At 39.4% G+C, this 25191-nt stretch overlaps 1 long non-coding RNA gene across 1 annotated transcript; it reads left to right on the forward strand.

Annotated features, from left to right (window-relative positions):
* Positions 1–378: 378 nt before the first annotated feature.
* LOC118835435 lies at positions 379–12659 on the forward strand. Its single transcript, XR_005009504.1, has 3 exons — positions 379–464; positions 4636–4738; positions 12200–12659. It is a non-coding gene; the product is annotated as an uncharacterized LOC118835435 (long non-coding RNA).
* The last annotated feature ends 12532 nt before the right edge of the window (positions 12660–25191 follow it).

Here is a 25191-nt window from a genome sequence, read left to right on the forward strand (position 1 = left end):
TCCACCCATGTGTTCTCTCCCCCCACCTACAACACTCTGGTGGGAGATTCCTTTTGCTGTTACTGAGGGGTGTGTGTGTGTGTGTGTGTTCGTTCACTTGAATTCAGAAATCCTCCTGGACCACCAACCCATCCACCTGTCTCCTTTCCTTTCTGCTCCCATACACCAAATGTTATCAGCATTTAAATCTAACTAACCCCGACAGCGCTTATCCTGTTCTCCCAGTATGCCCCCACTCCTCAAATTTGCCTTCCCAGTATCCGTTCCTGAAGGCAACCTGCCCGGCGCTAGGGAAGTCCTGCCAAAGTTGGGAGAAGGGAAGCGATTGAGGATCCCTGAGGGGTAGTTCAGGAAATTAATTCTATTAGATTGCTAGCGAAGGAGGGTAGGGAAGGGGGCACTCAGCTGGCTGGAAGAGGAAGGGGAATAGCCCACAGAAAGCGCCCACGCGGAATCTCCTCCAGGTAACCCCCCGCATCCTGTGCGCCCTAGGGAGCGCAGACGGCTAGTTGGGAAACGCATGCGGCTACAGCTGTACGCACCCTCCCGCCAGCTTTCTGGGGCTGCGGGGCCGGATTGGCACCGGGGCTGTCAGAGAGCCCGCCGACTGTGGGGGCGCAGAGCAGGGACTTAGTTCAGTGTGAGGCTGGGGGAGGGGAGGAGACGGGAGGAGGGAAGGAAGAGTTAGTAAACACGATACTTAAAAAAAAAAAGAGTACAAACCAAAAACCTGAGCTAAGAAAATGGGGGGGGGGTGTAGAGCGGTGGGGGATCCTATGTCGCCAGAGCTTATGTCTCCCCCCACAAATCTCAGCGGGACTGACCTGCCAGCCGTCTCTCTCTGACATTTTTCCACAACAAATCCCAGGCTTTGGAAGTGGAGTCCCGTAACTGCTCACTGATTGATCTCCTGAGCTGGGGTTTCAGAGGTTTCCGCTTGCTGGTCATTTTAGATCCGTCTGCATAACGACCAGGCTCCCCACCGCCACCCCCAGTTCTCTCCTGCAATCAGTCTCTTAGCAATTCCCGAAAGAGAGCGTCTCTTTCTCGGAGTCCCAGGACCCGCAGCAGGGGCCACACATGGGTCTGCCCAACCAACCTCCTGCACTTGTAGTCTCCACACATCAGAAAGGCTGGGAGGCGTTTTCACTGGGACCGCACCGCATGGCTAACCTGTACGCTTCATCAACCCTAAGGCTCCATTTCCCCACTTTCCCTCTTGTTCCCTCCCCTCCCGGCTCCTCTCTCTGGGGTTGTCTAGAGTCCCTGATTCCTTCCAGGTCCGTGCTCTCACTCTCTCTCTCTTTCTTCCCTCCCTCCCTCCGGAGCTTAAGAGTCTGGACCAGATGTGCAGCAACTTAGAGTTTCCACCACCCTTATTCAATTTCACTCGCAGAGCACAGGGGGCTCTGCTCCTTTCTCCTCCTTCTACCTATTTCTTGATTTCCTGTATTTTTCTGCCTCAGAGACTTTTAAAACGTTTAAACAATGTGCCCTAGCTGGCCTCCCTAAAATTGTAACTATCACTGTTTTCCTGTGTTTGTGCCACGTGATATCAATTATTTTAACTGCCATCCTGTTGTCTTGAATTCATTTGGGACTTCACGATAATTTGGGGAGGAGGGTGTTTTTCAGGTGTGGTGGTTGGATCGTATTGCAGCCGTTAACTTTTTCAGAGTTGCTTTTTTTTTTTTTCAGCTATCAATAGACGTGCATAGAGGAAACATGCAAAATTTTGCATTTTGAAGAGGAGAAAATAAGCAGCAGCATGGAGTAGTGGAGAGAGAACCACCCTGAAAGCCAGGAAGCCTTAGGGTTCAAATCCCACCCCTGGGCCAAGCCATCTGTGTGACCTTGGATAAATCACTTATCTTCTCAGTGGCAGCCCTTATAGACCTTAACTTCCAGAAGAGTGGCTGATTTGCATTGAGAGAGGGAAATTCCTTACTGGGAGTTACTTATACCACAAGATTAGTAACCTAGCTCAAAAATGAGAGAAAAAAAATGCATTTTTCAAAAGAAAGGTACCTGTGGCATGGCATAGTAGATAAAAGGATGACCTTGGAGGCAGGGAGAACTGGGTTCAAATCCTTCCACAGAAACTTATTCACTGTGGGACCCAAGATAGTTTGCCTAACTTCTCTGTGCCTCCCTAGGACTTATAAGTCCTAGGTCCATTGTGGTTCAGATCTGCTAGTCCCCTACAGATCTTCTCCAATTAAAATGTAAAAACCAAATGGGGTATGTAATCTATTCATAAAATGGGTTTTTTTACACTATACCAAAAGCTCAAGTTCTTTGTACAATTAATGAGACACATGAGGAAAGTAGTAAATGAAATCAGAAGAATTTTGAAGTTATTGTAACCAATGGAAGGGGGTGAATTGCACAGTAAACAGTAGGAGTATAACCACTAATTTACTTTAAAATGCATTGGGAGTAGAGGTGAGAAGGAAATATTTTCTCCTGGTTAGAATACTGGAAAAGGGGTATATCAAACCCTCAGTTTGAATAGGCTTTAGAAATCTATAGCAGAGTACTGACCAAGTAATTTAACTAGTTTTGGGACCTAACATACAGATATGTTGTATATACGTAGAATTGGTACAGTACCACCTTCAGACTGGGGGAGGGGGAGGCAATGCTCTGAAGATACCCAAGGTCAAGTTTCTAAAGTACATTAAGAATCTTGAGAAAGTCATTATTTCAATAATTGGCAGCATTGAATGATCTATTTGATGTAAACCTTAGGTTTGGAAGAAGTGGCGGGATACTTCAAATACCTCAGGAATGCATTTCTGTGAACCAGCAATCGGAGTATTTATTAAGTACCTACTATGGGCAAGACACAACATTAGGCTCTGAGATACAAAGACAAAAATGTAACGACTGTCTCTGCTTTCAAAGGGCTTCTATTTTACTGGGGGATAAAACAGGCAAACAGATAAGAATATTCAGGATAATTTGAAAAGAGAATGGGCTTTAACAATTAGGAAGAATTAGGAGAGGTTTTCTGTAGAAGGTGGAACATTGCAAAGTAAAGCCAGTCTAATTTTTCCTTTCTTTCTAAATGTCTATCAGTCTCACAAACATTAAAAATATAGCTGACATTTTCTTCTAGATCACTTTCCATATGCATTGACAATTAACAAGGAGTATTTCACTGCACATATGCTATAAATTGCTTCTGACCTGGGGTGAGGAAGCCAATAACTATCTGCAGGGCTGGCTTCTACCGAATACATTAGTTCATATTTCTAGTGGAAATTGGAAGAAAAGTCAGTAAGAACAGCCTTTATTACTTAAAAAATCCAAGTACATTCTTGTAGTTTTATTACTTACTATCCATAGCTGTGCAGACGTCTGAGCTGGGTTTGAAATTCTTTTTCAAAAAAAAAAAAATTTGGTCCTATGCTAGTATTTTAAAGTTTTAAAATTGTTCATTGGAAGGCAATAAATCACAGATCAGAAATGGACACAAAAACATGGAAATATGCATAGTTATACAGTCCAACCCAGATTGCCTTCTGAACTTATGCCAAATACCCTTTTGATTACATCCTCTGCTTTGTGTGCGTGTAGCTGGTAACATAAATGCTCTGCAAGGCATGCGATTTCTGTTATCTAAAGTGACTGCTATACAGTATAACAACAAAATGTTTAACAATTACATTCCCAGGGAAAAACTGTGTTGTATTTAACTCCAAAAGATATCCCTATTTGGATTAAACAAAGTCAGAAGCTGTAACATTATCCACACAAGTGGGGCAAGAAAGCATGGGAGCAGGCAAGACATTTCACTGCTCATTTAGCTCCAAGGATTCCAGTCCCCTACTGTTTCTTAATCTGATATTTTTTCCCCAGAAGCCACTGAGGAGTGTTTGTCTCAAAGTAAATAGAATTTATATAAATGAGTAACTCAGAGATGAATTTTGGTTTTGCCAATTTGTGTGGCTTCAGTTTTTGAAGTGGGAATGAATTTAGGACTAGCCATAAGGTAAGAAATGGAAGGAACCTTGCTATTCAAGGGTCTCACAAGCGGTCACTGCTTCTATACACAGAAGGCACCAAACAAATGAGTTTTATCCATTAATCAGTAATGGACTTTCTCCTCAACTTGGATGGACAACTTTCTTGAATGGTCAGGCCTAGTTCTCACAATTTAAAACATCTTTTGCTATATGAAAGTGAAACAAATAAAAACATAACATAACAAAACAAATAAAAACATAGCAAAACATGCACCTATTCTTGAGTTCTTCCTTTCTTAATTCTCCCAGCCTAGATAATTAAGAAATACCAGAAACACAGCCAAAGGCAACACAATTAAGCAGTCCTGCAGAAACCAACCCATCTGCATGTCTTTAGCACCAACACCTTGAATACCAAATTGACTTCTCAGCTCCTTTCTCTACTTCCTACAGTAACAGCTGACACTGCATATGGCACTTTCTCTCAAGCTCCTTGAGGGCAGAATTTGGGTAGTGTGTTCGTGTGTGTGCGCGCGCGCAAGGCGCGCACGTACCATCTTTTCCTGACATGGGGCTTTGCACAGAATAAGGAGGCAATATTTGTCAATTTGAAGGCTTACTGATTAATAATTGATTGATTTTTTTTCTTTTTTTGCCAACCAAGTTACAGAAAGCTGGCCTAGCCAGGAAGGCCTGGGTTCAAGTCCTGTCACTGATGCAACTTGGTTATGTGGACCTGGACAAATCACAACCTCTCAGTCCTCGGGGTAAGTCTTTAAGATTATTATGACAGGCAGAGAGGAGCTGACCTGCATTGTAAAAGGGTCTTTCCCTTGCCAGTGTCCAGTCCTATTCTCTTCTATCTTATTTGATCTTTGCAACAACACTGAAAGATCTATTACAGGCATTAAGTACTTCCATTTTTTAGCTGAGGAGCCTGAGTGACTTATCAGAAGTTACACACTAAGAATTGACTGAGTCAGCATTTGAACCCAGGCCTCTCTTGAGCCAAGGCCCAGTGTACTTTTCATACTGTGCGATGCCTCCATGAATGCTCCTAGGCTTATTACACCCCCTCCTTCCATCCCTGAATGTCTGGGTCAGTCCTGTACCAAACATTATTTGAGTCCCTTTTATGCTTGCCTCCCTTCTTTCTGCTCATTCATGGTGTCAGGTGTTACATGTCACTGAGAAGGCAATGAAGCTGATGCTAACTATCAGCAGGGCCTGAAGTCTTGGCTCAAGGAGAGTCAACCACCCCATTCCTGATGGCGCCATGCCAGGAAGCAGCTGTTCTTCAGTATTTCATGGCTAGGGTCCATCATTTCAAGCTCTGCTGCAGTGTTTTTTAAAGCATTTCTTTAACTGTCCTGCCTACAATGGCCTCACTTTAGTTCCTTACATGGTAGCAGCTTGGGTAGCTATCTATGAACCATCTATCCAGACATCTGGACTCAGGGTAGGTATCATCCAGTGAAGATGCTTTACAGTAAACAATGCATTCTCTTGGCTACATTTCAAGATGTGATTGTTGTCGAGCTTGCATTTTTAAAAAATATTATGTGTATTTTGTTTTTGGACTGAAGTCATGCTTTCATTAACATGGAGAATTTCCAGTGTAGAAACTCCCCAAACACATGGAGATCAGCAACTTACTCATAACTTAAAACTCAGAGAGTTGCCTGTGGGTCTGAGAGGTTAAGTGATTGGCCTAAAGTCATACAGTTAATATATATATATATATATATATGTATGTATATATCAAAGACAGGCTTTGAACCTAGGTCTTCTTGACTTCAAAATCAGCTTTCCATGATATCATGCTGCCTCTCTGTGCCTCCTGTAGCTTAAGCTAATGTGATTAATTTTACCTGTGAGGAAGATGATTTCTCTTCTCCTGTCAGTCACCACCATTATCCCAGGCCGCCATGTTAGAAACCTTTATGTTTGTTATTTTTGACTCTTCCCACTCCCTCACTCAATCAGTTATAAATGTCTATTGATTCTACTTCTGCAATACCTCTAGTATCCATTCATTCCCTCATCACAAACCACTTGGACTTGTGTGGTAATCTGTTTCTGAAAATAGATTTTTATTGATTTGTTTATACGTATCCTAGATTTTCCTCTATATCTCCTCTCCCAGAGAGCCACCCCTTATAATAAATATTTCTTTAAGGAGGAAGAGGAGAAAAAATGTCAGTTCCTCCTCCATAGCACTACCAGTCTCGATCCAGTTATGTCATTCCTCTGGTCAAAATTGACAATACATCCCTGATGCCCACAGTGCCAATTGACTGGCATTCAAATACCTTCACTATAGCCTTCTCTTATAGCTCTCCCCTTCACACACTCTAAGCTCCTTCTGTATTGGACTCTGACTCTCTAACATTCTTTCCCAGCTCACAGACATATTCTTTATACCTGGATTTATACCTCCCTCTTCCTTTTCGCCTTTTGAATTTTCACCAATCTGAACCAATTTAAATTCTCTTTAGTAAATGCTATCTCTTCTGTGAATCCTTTGTTGACTTTCCCCACACCGCCTCTGTTGATATTATATTCTTTGTGTACTTTGTTCTACATATTTCTATTGCATCTATCATGCAATACTGAGTGCTTCAATTATTTGTGGTTGGGTCTTTTCTCTCAGTTAGAAAGTATACAACATAGTCTCCATGAGGTCAGGGATGATGTCCCATATAAACTTGGTGTCACCTTGACACCTAGCCCAGTACTTTATACCTCCAGTCAACATAACCAATCTGCCATTGTCCCCATGGATAAATTAACTGTTATTCTTTCTTTAACTTCATCCCCCCTTCTTTGTCAGCTGGAACGTCTTTAGATAGCTAGATGCCTTGGTTGCAGACTGCTGTAACAGCTGTCCATTCTCTATTGCTAATGAAAACCCTTGGCTGTGTATAGGGATTCCATTGTGTGTATACCTTGAGAACATATCTGTCACTGTATAGCAACTTCAAATATATAGCAAGTCTTTGCTGATATTCTTGGACTCTTTAGTCCAAGAGCTTCCTAGTGGACTGAAAACATCCTACAACAGCCATCAGACCGCCCCCCCCCCCATTTTTTGCATGGGAGAAGCATGGAAGAGAGGGGAAGGTCCTAGGCTCGGAATCAGAAGATATGGATTTCAGTCTCCTCACTGTCACTTATTGTCTTTTCTTGATCTGTGTAGTCAGGTGATCAGACTAGATGGCTGCTAAGGTTCTTTCCATCTTGAATATGCACAATTCTTTATTCTTAAGCATGTGTACTCAATTTGGATCAACATTCGTTCATCCTTTATTCCACAACAAGTACCTCCATTGGGGAAGACATTTTGCTAGTCTCTGGGGGAAATAGATGATTCAGACATGGTATCTACATTCCAGAAAGTTACATCCTAGTAGGGAGATATAACTCGTGTATGCTCATGTAATAATCAATAGCTTTAATGTAGAATGTAATATAAGAGATAAGAACATTAAAAATGGTGTGTAGACCTGAGAGATTCAAGGTTGTTTTCAACTGTAGGAATCTGAGAAAGGTACATGGAAGGGTAAGTGTGATTTCAATAGGCAGAGATGACAGGAAGAGGATGAGGGAAGATATGGGGGACTGACCACACAATCCTGTTTTACTTGATGGGTGATGTGGAGTAGGTTCAAATAGGAAAAAGAAAGGGCATAAACATTTATATAGTATCTATGTGCCAAGCACTGTACTAAGCACTTTTTAGAAATAGTATCTCATTTAATGCTCACAATAATCCCATGAGATAGGCGCTATTATTATTATTCCCGATTTACAGTTGAGGGCACTGAAGCAAACAGAGATTGAGTGACTTGCCCAGGGTCACACAGCTAGTGAGTGTCTGGGGCTAGTTTGAACTCAAGAAGACTCATTTTCCTGACTCCAGGCCAAGTGCTCTGTCTACTGTGCCATCTAGCTGCCTCCATAAGAGAACATAAAGTCTGATGAGATTGACAGTATCATCATGAGTAACCTTAGTAAACTTTTCAGGGCAGAGAAAATCACTGTGAATAATGACAGCTCTCATAAAAAGGGAGTCCAAAGTGGGTTCAAGGCTTGACTAAAGAAAGACCATTTCCAACTGAAGGAGATAAGGGAGACCATGGAGGAAACAGCATTTGAGTACATTTATAAATGAGGTATTGGAAAATAATGGCCAGTAAAAATCATATAATTGGTCCTACAATGTGACTGAAACCAATTTTGTGATTTTGCAAGTGCATGGTAAACAATCCCCTTAAATAGTGAATTTATAAGAACTATAGTTGTGAGATGCTGCTGTCATTGCTACAGACAGATTTCAATGAGAGAATAGATTCACATGTTGGTTGGTTTTCTGTTTTGTATTTCCTCCTAATTAAGAGTAGCTGCTTCCATCTTTGTAGGATTCCTTCTCTATTGGTGATAAGGATTGTTAGCTTCATTCTTTGGAATAATCCAGTATACATTTCAACTATATCTACTCAAAGATCTCCGATGGTTTCCTATTACCTGCCATGTAAAATTCAAACTGACATTCAAGGCCCTTCATGATCTGGTACTTTCTAGCCTAGCCTTATCTTACATTACTTCCCTGTACACATTTTAAGCTTCTGTCAAACTGCCCTACTCTCTATAGTCCAAATTGGTGGCCAACTGGCTTCTGTAACTGAATCCAAATTAATAGAAGGATTGGATATAGAGGAAACAGCACTGGATTTAAAGTCAGAGGACTCAGATTCAAATCATCATTCTGCTATTTACCATCTGTGTTACCTTAGACAAATAATTTCACTTCTCTGTTCTCAGGATCCTCATCTGAGGGGCTGGACTAGATGGTCCCTAAGGTTCCTTGTAGTTCTAAATCCTATAATCCTATGTTCTAACTCAATGGCAGACTATAATTCCACCATTATGGGAGATAAGGATAAAAGTTAAGTTGTATTCCATGTTACTGATAATACAAAATTTAGGGAGAACAAATGGAATTATTAAATGTCTTCAAATATATTTTTATGAGCCTTGATTTGACAATAATCCAAAAAGTAAGACAAATTAATTTGATTTTTGAAAATATATCTTGTTATTACCTGAGTGAATACTACGTTTGTTTCAAAAGGGTATTTAGACAAATTAAAATGACTTTAAATTAATTGCATTTTATGCTTTGCTAGCAATTAATTTTGTTCAATATTTCTCTTCCAATGAGACTTCTTAACTTTATAGAGTTAATTTTAATAAGAAAATATTTTATTTTTCAGATGACTCAGGGTGACCTTTGTCCATTCATTGCCAATATTCTTTTTTTTTCATTAAAAAATTTTAATCCATCTTTTTGTCAAAGCCCCAGAATCTTGGGTTTGGAAGAGATCTCTGTGGCTATATAACCCAACCCATACCTGAACAGGAATACTCTTTACAAAGTCTCTGAGAAGTGACCATTCAGCCTTTACTTGAAGACCTTTAGTGAGGAGAAATCCAGTATCTCTTGAGTAAGCCCATTCCACTTCAGGAGAGCACAGTTGTCATAAGATCTTTTGTTTTTGACATCAATTAAACTCTCTTCTTTGCAACTTCCACTATTTCCTTCTAGTTCTATTTTCTAAAACCAAGAGGAACCAGTCAAATCCCTATTCATCAATCATACCTGCCATTTCATTCAGTATGTGTGATATGTGTCCTTGGTAACTTGAATTCAACAAAGGTAAACTATCTCCCTACTTGGGTGTAAGAAATCTGTTAATTATTTTTGTTCTCTCCTTTCTAGTTCAAAAAACACTCCTTGGTAGAAAACAAAAACAAAAACCCAAGCAAAACTGGAGTAGAGTAGTTCTTCCTTTTCTCTGTATTCCAATATCATCACCCCATCTAGCCAAGAAATAGTCTTGTTACCTGAGTCTTTCTCCAGCAAAGTTAATTTTTAAATTTTTAAAGTGCCACCTTTTAAAAAAAGTCATCCTTAACTTTCTCAACTCTAGCTTTTTCCTAAACTTTAGTGCTTCTGATTCCATTCTTTTAAAAAATTATTTATTATATTCTGAACTTAAGAAATAAAACAAGCATTTCTATAATATAGTAAAATAGAAAAACCCAGAGAATTGGACATGAAACTGCAAATCTATTATGTACAACTTGCTATTCCTTTTAAATATATAATGAAGTTATCATACAACTTTCTTTTTTTCTTCCTTCCCTCCCTCCCACCCTAGAGACTGCTACCATTAGATACAAATATGTGTAAAATCATTCAATACATACTTCTATTTATCGCTTCTTTCTCTGGATACAGATCGTGTTTTCCTTCATAGGTGCTTTGTAGTTATTTCGGTATTTATAATAGTCAAAATGACTTCTGACTCTATTCTTGCAGGACTGTACAATTCTCTGCTTCATATTTATCCTTTATTCCTTGCCCTTGGTTCTGTTCATGTCCTTTAAAATCTAACGTGCTTGTTCAGTTCCCTGTGACCAGTTTCTTCAGACAGCACTCCCTTTTTCTGCCTCATCAGAATTGTTTCTCTTTATAGCTTCACAATTTCATGCCTGAGGGTTTACCATCCTTTCTAGGGTGCTTCCCCTGTAGAATTTTAGGCCATGGGATCCTGCCTATCCTTTCTTTGAGCCCTTTGAAATCTGCTTGTCAAAAATCATAGTCCACACAGCGCCTGGCTTTCCTCTCTTCTGCAACAAATTCTAGGTTGGAGTGGTCACTTCTCCTCAAGGTTTCTCACCATGTCCAACCTAGCCCTACCTTTTGCCCTTGGTAGTGTGAATCAGGTTCAAAATAGAATATTCCCTTGTTCGTTCTTCTCTCCTTTGAAAGATGAACTTGTTATTACAACAAGATAAGAAATTGTTAGCTAGTATGCGTTTGGCAGAAAGAACTGCAGCAGATTTTAATTAATTGAAATTCCTCCGTCACTATGACTATCATGTCCCTGTGCCAAGCTTGTGATATGTTTCCTGGATTCATCTGTTTTCTCTTTCTGTCCAGCTAGTCTGGAGTACATACTATGATGACAATACTGCTTCTATTTCTACCTCAGAAGTTTTTCACTCAAATGCTGTCTGCCATGCTCCTCTCCCCCTCCCCCACCTCTAGTATTTCCTCACGGGAATCTACCTTAATATACAATACTATTCTATCATTCCTTGATTTTTTTTTATCTCCCCAGTTTCTTTTAAGTGAGATCATTTTGCTCTCCTGAAATGCCTAATTTAAATCCAGAAATGAGATAACTGTTTGAGTTTGTGTTGCCAATTAGTATTATAGGATATCGGTGGTAGAATCATCTAGGCCAGGATCATCTAGCCCAGTCCTGGCATTTTATAGATGAGGCCCCAGGCAACTAGCCTGAGGCCACACTGATCGGGATTTAAACCCAAGTCCTCTGACTTCAAATTCAGGGCTCTATCCATTACACTCTAAGGTTTTCTTGCTTTTCTTTTTTTTTTTCTTGTATACCTGGGCCAGCAGGTAGTTATCATTCATATGTTCACTCACTCAGCTAACATTGATTGATATACTTTGGGCAAAGTAACACTCCAGGGACTATGGAGGACAAAAAGTGGAAGATGTCATAAAAAGTTCATCGCTACTGATTCTGAATGCTGTCGACTGGCTAGATGATCTTGGAACTCTTTTTGGATCTCAGATTCCTTCTCTCTGTCAAATGAGGGGGTTAGAATAGAGAACTTCTAAGGTCTCTTCTCACTCTGGTATTCTAGAATTCTATGAATGCTATCTCTGACCCTGTTTTGAACATTTTTCTTTGACTTGAGGGGAAAGAGAAATGAGGGCTGCTGAACAGACTAGGGCAGCTGGCTGTCCTGGCACATGTTACACATAAGAAGATGAACAGGTCCTACTGTGCGTACATGTATATGTGTGTATGCATACCTTCTGATCTTACAGTATTCAGCATTAATCATCAAAAAATATGGAGACTATATCTTTGAACAGGAAGGAGACACATACAAACATATAGTTGGAGCACAGGACTAGACATGTGATTTCATTAGTATAGGAAATTCTCAAATGAGGAAACACCCTCTACCAATGTGGGTCGGCATCTTCTCTGCAACTTACAGCCTTAGACATGTGCCTGGCATACCTAGTGCCTTGGCCCAAGTCTCAAACCAGCATATATTGTAGGTGGGACTCACATCTAGGTTTCCTAGCTCTGAGGCCTGCTCTGCTTCTATCCACACAGGTGCTGTACCAAAAACAAAGGAGCGAACACACTTATGGATCACTTTTTAAAGTTAGTCGTTGACAAATTGACTGTGGTGGGCAGTGGACTTCAGAATCGTCAAGAAATGCTACATGGGTGTAATTAAGAGTACTTTTGTGCCTTAATCATGACCTTAATCTATGAATGAAAAGAAACACCCTTTTGGTTCAGATCTGTGATTTCATGAACATAGAGAACTCCTGACAGTAGAAACTACCTCCACTTATGCCTATTGAACATGTAGGAAACTTGTCTGTAACTTAGAGCCTTAAAGAGTGACCTGGGGTCACCAAAAGGTTAAGTGATTGGTGTGTAGTCACATAGCCAGTGCATATCAGAGGTAGGACATGAATCCAGGTTTTCTTGACCCCAAGGCCAGTCTTTCACATGTGCGTATATGCATACGGATGTATATTTATACACATGTACACACATATAAACATTGTGTATATCTTATACATTACATATTATAATTTAGATATTTGTATGCATGCATACATACACACATATGCATTCAATATAAATATTTACATAACATGTGAGGGAATATATATATATATATACATAATATGAATGTGTGTTTATATACACATAAAATCATACTATGTTTCCAAAAGGACTTGAGATAGCTTATAGATAATTGAAATTAAAAATAAAAAACAATTAAAACTAAAAGAATATAAAATAGTTAAAATAATTAGGGAAATTAATGTTACCAGGCACTTTGGATTCAGTTTTTATTATGGTTAAGCACAGAAATTGTCTCTGAGTTCCTATCAATTAAGGAAAAAGGAAAAAAAAACACATTGAGTCATTCATAAGATAATCTTGATGTATGATAAGGGGTGATATTATTATTGTAATTGTTTGCGATTGTTACCTTCATTGTTATTCTTTCTATATTTTGTGTTTGAGAAAACTGAAGCTATGCCAATAGCTATTTTCCCTCTATCTTGGCTTCGAATTTAGGGGCAATGACTATGAAAGATTTTGCAATAAAATGTCAACATTTGAAGTATTTAACAATCTTTGATGGTTAAAGTCTGGGGGAAAATGAAGTGGGATGAGGGATATGGGATAGCAGTTAGGGAGCAGAGCGTGGGGCAGAACTGGATTGATAATTCGTGATGATGAAAAGGCAACGAGATTTTTGTTTGTAAGCATGTCCAACGCCACAGAACAAGGAGACAAGTACAAGACTGGACCTAATCTAAGTGGACTATTTGGATGCAAGGCTGGTCAAAATTTGGATTTCTCTTCCGCGGATGACAACAAAAATATGGTCATTACCTGGGGAGATATAATATAGAATACTAGGAAAGTCCAAAATAGAATATTCTTGGAACAAAAATGATCTCCATTGGCATTAATTAGAAGGGAGAAGGAGCAGTCTTGATAGACTATCTCAAAAGAACTACCATTGAGTAATAGTTGTCTTTTGCACTATTTATTATGAAAAGAACATATCTCTTCAGTTGAGATTTTCTCTTTTTCCACACGTATAATAATTCAACCTTATTTAAATTGGTTCTCTAACAGGAATTAAACTTGGTCATGAATGACTCTTTAAAAATCATGTTCAACACTCCAGTGTGTCCAAAACCCTCATTTTATAGATCAGGAAACTGAGGCCCAAAAAGTATAAGTGATTTGGCCAGGATCTCATAGCTAGTAAGTGTCAAAGTCAGCATTTGAACCCAAATCTTTGTGACTCCAAGTCCAGTGCCTTGTGTGGTACTATACTTGTTTACAACACGGAATTCCCTCTCACTGGGGATGGTATGCCACTCCCACATCCCCCACCAACACACACACACACACACACACACACACACACACACACACACACTGTTTAGAGTATTTGCCAGTGTGCCAAAAGTGATTGTGACAATTCTGCAGATAAACAGTCTGTTACTAGTATTCAAGAAGTATTCAAGAACCCAGTGCCATTTCTATACTACCACAGAATAATCATATCTTTAGGGTAGGTCTTTTAAAAAATAGTGTCATAGTATATTTTTCCAAGTTTTTTTTCACTAGGAACCCAAGTGATTTCACACAAAAATTCTTCATGTTCTTTCTCTTAATTTCTTTGCTACAGTTTTATTTTAAGCAGGTGTTTTATTAATGTTGTTAATTTTATTAAGTTTTTTAATTGGGTCATACAACTGTTTTTATGATACACAGTGTCCCAGAACAGTCCAAAACAGCTCCAAGTGGTGGGGGAAAAATAAACTATAAAATGCTTGCAGATGTCACTTCCTGAAAATAAACGATAACTAGCCAGTTCTGGCTAGCCGAGAACCGCCAGCAGAACACTGGAGAATACTGCTGCATGTACAGGAATGAGCTTAATAAATTTTTGATGATGATGCGTACTCTCAGCCAATTGGATTTCTCTGTGGTTAACTTGGACCCGGTGCCTTCTTGCAGCAGTTTTATCTCCACAGCTATTTGGCACTTATATCCAAAATAGAACTCTTTGGAAATAATTAATTTATTCCTTGTGCTCCACACTCTCAGATCCCTTGTTATTTCCAATAAAACCATAAAAAAACCCAGCCTTAACCAGGCACCTGCTTTTGATTTCAAATTTCCATGCTTTTCTTGAACTTTACCAAGCACCTGGCTTACCAGCTAACTGAACCTTGTTTCCTTCTCCTCATATTCTCACCATGTGGTGCTAGGACACTTTCTCCTAAGATCCTTCTCCTTTAGAAGCACCTGCAGTCTCCTAACAAGGACGGCATTGTCCAGCTGTTTTACTTAACCATGAGCTGATTGGGTTGTCAAGATAAACTTCATTATCCGTATTATTGACTCTCTGGATTAATGCCTTATAAAACAACCCATTTATGCAGCTCCGTCTCTTTCATAAGCATCAGACACTGATTTTATTTGATAGGAGGGATATCATATCGACTGTTAGTAAAGGGAGCTTATTGACAAGGTTCAAAGATGAACTGTTATGAAAGATGATCTTCTGGACCAAATCAAAACCATGTTTCCTAGGAAGGATTTTAGAGGTTATGACATGAGGTCATTCACATCGTGTAAAAGGATAGCTTGAATGTTTGGGAGCCTCAGTCTGTTTTAAAAAGACATTAAAATAAATGTGCACCCAGGTGATTAATGACACCACTACCATCATGAGCACTTACTGTCATTCTGTCCCCAGGTAGATCATGTGTCAAGAAGAAGGGAATAAAATTTTTCATCAGTTCAATAGAGGAGCATCATCTCAGTACCAAATAACAAAGTTTTGAGCATTTCCCTTCTTTTAAAATTATTTACTAATATCTTTTGTTTTTAGATCACCTTTATTTCTGAACATATCCCTTCCCCCAACTTAACCAGTGAGCTACCCCTTATATATAAAAAGAAGAAAGAAAAACAGGTATGCTAAACTAGCCAATAGATAGCTGCATCTGACAGAATACGTAGTATTTCATAGCCATAGTCCTCTATCTCTCCAGTGAAGTAAAGGAGGTTTATTTTCTTGTCTTTCCCTCAGAAATAAGACTGGTCATTAGAATTAGCAAGCACTCAGGGGTTTGGGGGAATTTTTTTGGAAGGGGTTGGTATTTGGAGGTATCTAAGTGGCTCAGTGGGTGAGAGCAATGGACTTAGAGTCAGGCTGACCTGAGTTAAAAATCCAGCCTCAGATACTTATTAGCTATGTGACCCCTGGGCAAATCATTTAACTGCTATCTGCCTCAGTTTCCTCATCTGTAAAATGGGGGCGATAATAATAGCATCTCCCTTCCAGGGCTATTGTATAAATCAAGTGAGATGATATATTTAAAGTGCTTTGCAAACCTTAAAGTATCCTACATAAGTGTTAGCTATTTATTATTACTGGTCAAACCATATTTGAAGTATTCTGTTTAGCTCTATGTAACACATTTTAGTAAGAACACTGGAGCTAAATAAAGTGTGTTGAAAAGAAGGGAATGAAAATAGTGAGAAATGGAAATTATGCTATATGAGGACTGGTTGAAGGAATGGGGAAAAGAGGAGATTTAGGAACATAATACCTTCAAGTTTTGGAAGTTATATTAGGTGAGTAGAATGAGACTTAATCTGTTTGACTCCAGTCTGCCAGTGTAGAACTAGAAACATTGGCTAGAAGTTTCAGAGAGGCATAGTACAGCTTGATACAAAGAATTCCTGTCTACAAAATCCTCTTCTTTGGCATTCAAAGCTCTTCATAACTTGCCCCTCTATGTTTCCATACTTTTTACATCTTACAGCCTCAGCTCCCACCATGTACTCTGCAATCCAGTGACACTGGTCTCCTCTGCTGTTCCTTGAACAAAATACTTCATCTCCTGACTCTCAGCATTTTTTCTGGCTGTCCTCCATGACTGAAACACTCTCCCTCCTCATCCCTGCTTCCTGGCTTCCTTCAAATCCTAGCTAAAATCTCACCTTTTACAGGAAGCCTTTCCCTTTCTTCTTCAATTATAGTGCTTTCTCCATGTTGATTATCTCCAATTTGTGCTGCATATGACTTGTTTGTATTTAGTTATTTCCATGTCCCCCCCCCACCTCTGTTAGACTTTGAACTCCTTGAGAACAGGGATTATCTTTTACCTTACTTTGTATCAGTGCCTGACATATTATTGATTAGCAATTTAAAATGTCCAAAATTGGAATGGGCTGCTTCATTAGCTAATGAGTTCCCTATGATGGAAGGTTTTCATGAAAATCAATTGTTGGAATGTTGCATCTGAGAGACAGAAGACTTGGCTTCAAGTTTCAGTTCCAACATTTATTAGTTGTATGTTTCTGAGTAAGTCACCTGGTCCCCTTGAGCCTCAGTTTGAGCTTCATCTATAAAATGGGCATAACCATGCATGTGTCATCTTCTTCACAGGTTTGCTATGAGGAAATCACTTTAGAAACTTTAATGTACTATATAAACATGGGTTTTTCCTACTAGAGATTTGTCCATTGAGATTTAAACTGGATGACCTCTAAGTTCTCTGTGAATGATGACTTGTACATGAAAAGTGGCATAAAATATATCATCATGGATATGTAGGACCAGAATCAATTAATTGGTCAACTGGCATTTATAAAGTATCTACCATATGATGTTGTCCTTGTGCTAGGGATAAAAAGAAAGGTAAAAGACAGTCCCTGCCCTCAAGGAGCTCACAATCTAATGGGAGAGACACGTCAACAACCATGTACAAACAAACTATATACAGGATAAATTGGAAATAACTAACAGAGGGAAGGCACTAGTATTAAAAGGGATCAGAGATGGGATTTTAGTTGGGACTTGAAGAAAGCCAAAGAGGCCAGGAGGTATAGATAGGAAGGAAAATATTCCAGGCATGAGTAACATCAAGTGAAAATTCCCAGAGTCTGGAGTTGGAGTGTTGCTGAAGGAAGGCACAAAACGGTGCTGACTAGGGCCATTACATATTTATACTATGTACCTCAACTAAGCTTTCAGTGTTACAAAGAAATTCTTTTATTCACCTTTGATTGACTTCCCATCTCATCTCCTACAGTCGCTATTTTATGATTTTATGCCTTTTCCTTAAATCTTCCAACTCCTCCTCATGTCTTCCATTTCTCAGAAAGATAACCTGAGGCCATTTTTATGAGCTGCACCATTCCATTTCTGCCACACTTCTAAGTGTGTCTTCTCCCATCCTCTCTTCCTCTCATATCTCAGAGAATAAGCTGACTTTCTTCCTTGACAGAGTGAACCACAGATTTTAACAGAAATAACCCCAAGCTTGTTATTTGCTACTGGTGTGAATTTGGGCAAGTCACTTAACCTCTCTGAGCCTCAGTTTCTTCATCTCTAAAATGAAAGGACTCAAAGGTCATTTCCAGCTCTAAATCCTTTTTTCCCCTCACTCTGCCCCCTAAATCCTATCTCTCCCTTTATTTTCTGAAATCCTGTTCAACTGATCATCGCCATCCTCATGAGAATCCCCTTTCTCTCTTCATCTCTGTCCCCTTCTCACCTACAATCTCTCTTTCAAATAAATGGCTCATTCCTGTCTCTCTCTCACCAACCTTGTCTCCCTCCTCCACCTCAGGGGAAAAATTAAACTCCAAGCAACCCCTTTTTCTCAAGTTTCTATCATCTGCTGAGCTATAATGCTATTTCTCCCCTTTCATTCACTGCCAAACTTCAGGGGATTCAGGGGATCTTAACCTTCCTTGTGCCTTGAACCCCCTTTGGTAGTCTGGTGAAGACTCTGGACCCCTTCTCAGTGCATAAATTAAGATACATAAGATTACAAAGGAAACCAATTATACTGAATGCAGTTATCAGTTATCAAAATATGTACATTTTTGAAAATTCATGGACCCCTGTCTAGAAAGAAGAGACTGCTTATATTATCTCTACTTGCTCACCATGCACTCATTTCTCAACACCATGCAATCTAGCTTCCATGGTTACTACTCTACTTAACCCGTTTTTCCCAAGGTCACCCTTTTCCACCAAATTGCAAAATCTAGGGAACTTCTCAATTCTTATCCTCCTTGACCTTTCTCTAGCATTTCATATATTGACCTACCCTCCTTGATACTTTATGACCTTATGGTACTTTATGACTGTGATGCCACTATCCTTGCTTTCCTTTTGCTTTCCTGACCTCTTCTATCTCTTTCCCTGATGCCTTTTCCTCTTCTTGCCTCCTAAGCATGATTATAGGGCAGCTAGGTGGTGCAGTGGATGGCACGCCAGGCCTGGAGTCAGAAAGATGCATCTTCTTGAGTTCAAATCTGGCCTCAGACCCTGTGTGACCCTGCTTGCCTCGATTTGCTCATCTGTAAAATGGGCTGTAGAAGGAAATGGCAAACCACTCCAGTATTTTTACCAAGAAAAAAAGCTAAATGGGGTCACAGAGTCAGACATAACTGAAAAAATGAATGACTATCAACAACAAGAAGCATGATTATTTCCCAAGGCTTTATTTTGCTTATCTTTTCTTCTGTTAGTATTCGTTTGCCTTATTGATTTAATCTTTTTGCATAGTTTCAATTATCACTTCCATATAAATGCCTCACAGATCTATATTCCTAATAGTGACATCTCTCCTTACCTTCATTCCCCTTTCTAACAGTCTGCTGGATATCCCCTTGCATGCTGAGATTTAAACTCAACATATGGAAAACAGAATGATTTTTCCTCCAAAATTTCCTCCTTCTAACTTCCTCTGTCCCTCCTAACCTCATGATTCCTGATGATGGCACCAGTATCTTCCCAGTTACCCTAGCTAAATACTTTGGAGTCATCACTAATTTTTCCCCCTCTCTCTACATCCAATCATTTGAAAAGTACTGCCAACTCACAATTCAAATCCTCCAGTATCTTTTATAGTCCTCCTCTTTTTCCCACTTCCACTGACAGCACATTTGTTCAAGACCCTAACCTTCCAACTAGTCTCTCTCCCTTCAATCTCCTTTCTAATTGAATCTAACTGTACAGATACCTGAATCCCCTTCCTAATGCTTTCATCATGTCACTTCCCTCCTCAAAAACTGTTGATGGCTCCGCATTGCCTACTGAATAAAATCCTAGTTTCTTAATCTGGCATTGAAGGTCCTCCACACTCTTGTTCCATGGTACCTCTGTGATTTGATTTCACACTATTTCCCTTTCCACACTCTTAAGATAAACTAGGTGATTCATTGATCCCACTTTTTTATTGCTTACTTTCCCATCTATACATCTGCATACACCAGCCCCTATGCCTGGAGGGCACTTCCTACACAAATACCTGCCAGTTGAAGTTGTTCTCAGCCTTCAAGGCCCAGCTGGGCTGCCACCTTTACCATTAGCCTTTCCTTGATCCCCACTACCCAGCAGAAAAAGCTCCCTTCAATCTCCCTTTGAATCTTTTTTTTTTGCCAATCTGTCTAATTTATCTTGTAGTTATTTGTATACTTATAGCTGCCTGCTCCCTATTAAACTGTAAGATTGTTGAAATGGAGACAGTATTGTTTTTTCATCTTTGTAGCTATAGAAACTAACAGTGCTTTGTACACTTTAGGTATTAATAAATGTTTGTTGAATTAAATTTTTATCTTCTAAAAGTTTTCTAATAAGATGCCTTGAAAATTTATTTCTTTTACCTACTGAAAGGGAAACCACAGTTGGCATATTCAACTTTGCCTTTCAGTTTTATCAAGAGAAATGAGTTTTGCAGAACCCTAATAATCAAATGCATATTTATGTGGATTTTTAATTTTCCAAGGATTTTACAAACATCAACAGGTCCACTGTACATCCCCGTGAAGTAGGTCTGTATCACTATTCATTATTCTCCCTAAAAACCTGCATTCTGATATAGTTCACCTTCATGGGACAAATAAGCATTCACATTCGAGTGGAGCTCTTAGGGACTGCCATGTGTCTGTGTCTATGTCTGATACTGGTCTGTTTACCAATGGGATTATGTTTCCTTCCACCTCCCTTTCTTCATTCTTTTGCTGAACTTGGAACTGTAGGTTTATGGAATAATTTGTAGAGGATTAAGACTTCAGTGACTATATTTTAAAAATCAGTTTTAAGCAATCAACAAGCATTTATTAAGTGCTTTCTAATATTCATGCTCTGTGCAATGTTCTCTGCATACAACTATAAAAAATGAAATAATACCTACTTTCAGAGAGGTTATGTTTTATCAGGGAGAGGGGGATGGAGGATGGATATACATATATACGTATATATGTACATGCAGAATAAATGTATACATAATAAGTACAAGATAGTTGACTACCAGGTGGTTAGTGAGGAAGGGCATCAATTGGGAGGGATCAGGAAAGGCTTCATATGGGTTATGCTTGAGCTGCATCTTGAAGGAAGAAAGGAATTTCTAGGAAGTATCAGTGAAAAGGTAGTGCATTCTAGACAAAGGGGATGGCTGGCAAAAAGGTACAAAGACAGGAGATAGAGTATCTTGTGTGAGAAATATAGGGAAGGCTAGTTTTTCAGGACTGTGGAGTGGGGGAAGGGGCTCAATGTATTACAAAGCTCGCATCATAGACAAGGTAGAGTTTGTGAAGGGATTAAACTGAATAAAAAATAAGGGTATAGTCTGAGAAAAGATATTCCTTATGTAAATCCTTATTAAAAGTTCATTTTTTTCCTCAGAATTGGAATAGCCCTGAAAAATCATTATAGATGGTCCCCTTAACAAAAAGCCTCTCCACCTAGGGCAACACAAAGTCTTGGTTAAGCTCTTCATGAATCCTAGAACATAGTACAATTATCACCAAATCTTGAACATTCTTGATACAATTAAATTCAATAAGCATGTATTAAGCATAACACTGTCTATTCTTTTTCCTTTTCTGGTTTTATTTTCTGTCACATTTAGATAATGACTCCAAAGACCAGAGATCATATAAAGTTCTGTTTGTTTTTTGCGGGGGGGAGATTCAGGGGGAAGTCTGAGCACTTTGTTGTGAATCAGTTAAATTTATTATCATTATCAGAGTCATTATAATTGTCATGACAAATTTAGTATTTTCAGAAGCATACACAGAGGTTATGGGACCAGGTAACATTTATTCAGCATGACCAGGACTTGGGTCAGGAACTACATTGGTAAGTTGCTCACTCCTGTTTCTAGGCTTTTTTCCCACCTACCCACCCCACCCCAGTAAAGCTGCATTTTCCTAATTCAATTCAACTAAAATCAAGAAACATTTAGTAAATGCCTTCCAGACCCAAGAATCTGAAAGTAAAGCGCTGAATTCCTTGCAGAGATTTTAAAAGAGCAATTCTATATTTTGATGTTAAAGATACCTTTTCAAAAAAAAAAAAAGATACCTTTTCTAAGTGTTTCTCCACCTCTTCCTATCTAAAATACATGGTTTGGGGTCCAGCTCAGAAAACCTTTCTCAGCAAACCCAGTCCATGCTGGTGTCTGCCTGTCTAAATCCTGGCATAACAATTATGACTTGGACCACAAATATGGACCTTGAATTACATTCTGACTTGCATTGTTTTTAAGTAATCATATGAATAGTTTCCTCCCACCCATCAGCTAAATGCTAACCTCTAGAAGGGCAAGGATTCTGTCACATACTTCCCTTACAACACCATTTTAGAAAGGTAGTAAGCCTTGACTTGACTACTTGTCTAATTGAATCAAATTGATATATTTCTAAGATTTATAGACTAAGAGGTACTATCCGCAACTATAGATGTAACTACTGTCAAAGAAATTTTAGCAGGACTTGAGAACTCAGAGGCACACATGGGACTGTAACTAGAATTTTTGTGCCTAAGGCAAGTGGCAATGATGGGGAAAGTTATGGGGAGTTGTTGACTTGTCTGAAGTATGGCTAAAAGAAAGGAAGCTTGCCTCAGAACACTACGGAAGGACTGATCACTTCTAGCAAGAGAAGAAAACTAGGGGTTTGGCTATGCAAAGGGGAGGAAGAGTGTCCTGGGATGCGCTTGCTTCCAACTGTCAGAGCCCAAGAAGTCAGGGGAGGAAGCATGGCCCTGGATGGTACTGGCAAGGTCCTGGTAGTCCTACCCTAGTGATGGTTATGGGCAGATGGAACCCTGAAAGATAGATATAGAAATCCCTCTTTTCTTTAACTGAGAGCAGAAAGTGGGGGTATAGTAGCTCCTTTCTCCTTCCCTCCCTTCCGCAATCCTGCTTTCCAGCTAGCGGAATTTTCAAAAGTGGGATCGTGCAATGGGTACTGGAAACAGGTCTCAGATCTTCCCCATTCTCATAATGCTTCACTATTGTACACTTCAAATATGCAGAACATATAACCTTGCTCCGGTAAGTATTGTCAGTACCCTTCCCCACCATGACCTTGTGGACAGTCCATTGAAATTATAGCATTGTGTGTAATTCCTGTACTTCAGGTATTCCAGGTTTTATGTTTTGAATTGGACAACTTCTTCTCAAGTCTAAATGATTTGCTGGAGACACAACAGAAATTAGAATTTAGAGGCTCCACTGTCTTTTGTTTAGTCTTCCTGAACAGCTCAGACTTCAAGGCAGAAATTTTTTTTCCCTTTTAAGGACTCTTTCTTCAAGTTTTTCAGAGCACTGAATACTATACCAGGAATCTTCCTCATAGTGCCTAATTTACTCATTGTTAGTCATGGCTAGAATAGCCTTGGCCTCTGCTGAAAATGTACACCTGTCTTACAAATGTCCTCGTCCTTTCAATGTCCTGAAAAACAATCATTTCCTTCTCTTTTAGTGCACTCAACATCAACTAACAAAACAATGGTGCCCACTCTCAAAGGGCTTGAGCATAAGACAAGAAACCTATCTAATGGACACTTGTCTAACCAGACAGGCCAAAGTTAATGGACTGGAAAGCAAGCCTGGTAGTGCAAGACAAATTGAAATCCTCTTGAAACAATCTTTACTGTAAATGTCTTTGTCTTCTAATCAATTGTCATCTATTTTTAGGCATACAAATGGAAGGCCCAAATAAAAGGACAGCTGAAAACTCTTTTTTCTCTTTGTTAAGAATGTACATTAATTGCCTTTTGTGGCACACCTTACTTTGAAGGCAAGGGGAGGGGGGGAATTTCTCCACATATTTAGGAAATATTAAAAACCATTTTGAGGATAAAAACTGAGAATGATCCAGATAAAGTTAAAATCTCCTAATCCCAATGGATACTAAGGGTTGCTTATTCCAAAACAATTTATAGTGATTGCTCAAAAAAACTTGAACTAAAATTGGCATTTTTAGATGATAAATTATGTAAATGAGAGAGTATGGAGTAGTGGATAGAGTTGGCCTTCATGTCAGGAAGACCTGGGTCCAAGTCCCTTCTGATACATATTAGTTGTATGACTATGAGCAAGTCATTTAATCTCAGTGTCCTAGCCAACCGTCTAAGATGATAAGTTACAGAACAGTTGACCATTTGCACTGATAGATGGAGTTTCTCATTAAGAATTTTCTATACCAGTGAAATCATAGATCTGTACCCCCCAAAATGTGAATACACGGTGAGGATAAGGTATTAATAATGTTTCCTACAATGGTACAGTTAGCACCCTGTTATTGCAAATAATGAATCCCCTGCAATGGTCACATGTATCAAAGTTATAATTATGCAACAGATGGTAATTGGTTCCAGTCCAATGGAAATATGCAGCATGGATTTGAATAATATGACCTCTTAGGGGATTTGTTGTTTACACTAATAGGAATTGGTTGTATTTTATACTATATGCAGAACTACCCTGAATCAAATTTGCATAGTTTTTGACAGTGTTCCTTAGTATTCTCAGGTATTTTTACATGCTTTTTCACTTTCCATGTGGATCCCTCCTTCCTCACCATCCTTCTAACCCTCTTCCCCTAGTCAAATGGAGAGGAAGGATTTGCTGTTAGTTATTAATATTTTATTGATTGATTGACTGCCTGTACTTTCTTATGAATACATTTTAGCACAAGTATTATTTCACCCTTGCATTGAAAGCTGTTTTCTCCCCTGTCAACTGCCCCCACCCCTGTCCCAGCTCCAATTGTGGAATAAAAAGCTCTGTCCCTTGTTAAAGGAATTTTGATAGCAGTTTTGGCAGGGAGTTCTTGAAATCACTGAATGGGGAGGGCTCACCCTGATTTTTGCCTTTTCAAGTCCAACAGGGTCAGGGAGGCATTCGGGGCGGGGGGGGTGGGGTGGGGGGAGGGAAGGCTGGCTTAGGTGAGAGAACCGAGGACCTTCCTGGAGTACGATCAATGAGAGTGGGAGTAATGGGGAACTGTCCAACATAGTACCATCTACATTCCAGGTAATCAAATGTTTGTGGAATGGACAGTTGAACAAATATTGTTTATTTTATTTGAACTGCTAAGAATAGAAAATCCAGCTGAGATCCCCATTGCCACCAGCTTCTAAACAGAGGGTCTGCCCAGCAGGTTTCTTTGTTTTAAGCCTTGCCTCCCCTCCCTCTTCCTCTCTCTTTGCTTCTTAAGTACAGGATCTTCCA

The sequence above is a fragment of the Trichosurus vulpecula genome, chromosome 2 (genome assembly GCF_011100635.1).
Source record: "Trichosurus vulpecula isolate mTriVul1 chromosome 2, mTriVul1.pri, whole genome shotgun sequence".
Classification (NCBI taxonomy): Eukaryota; Metazoa; Chordata; class Mammalia; order Diprotodontia; family Phalangeridae; genus Trichosurus; species Trichosurus vulpecula.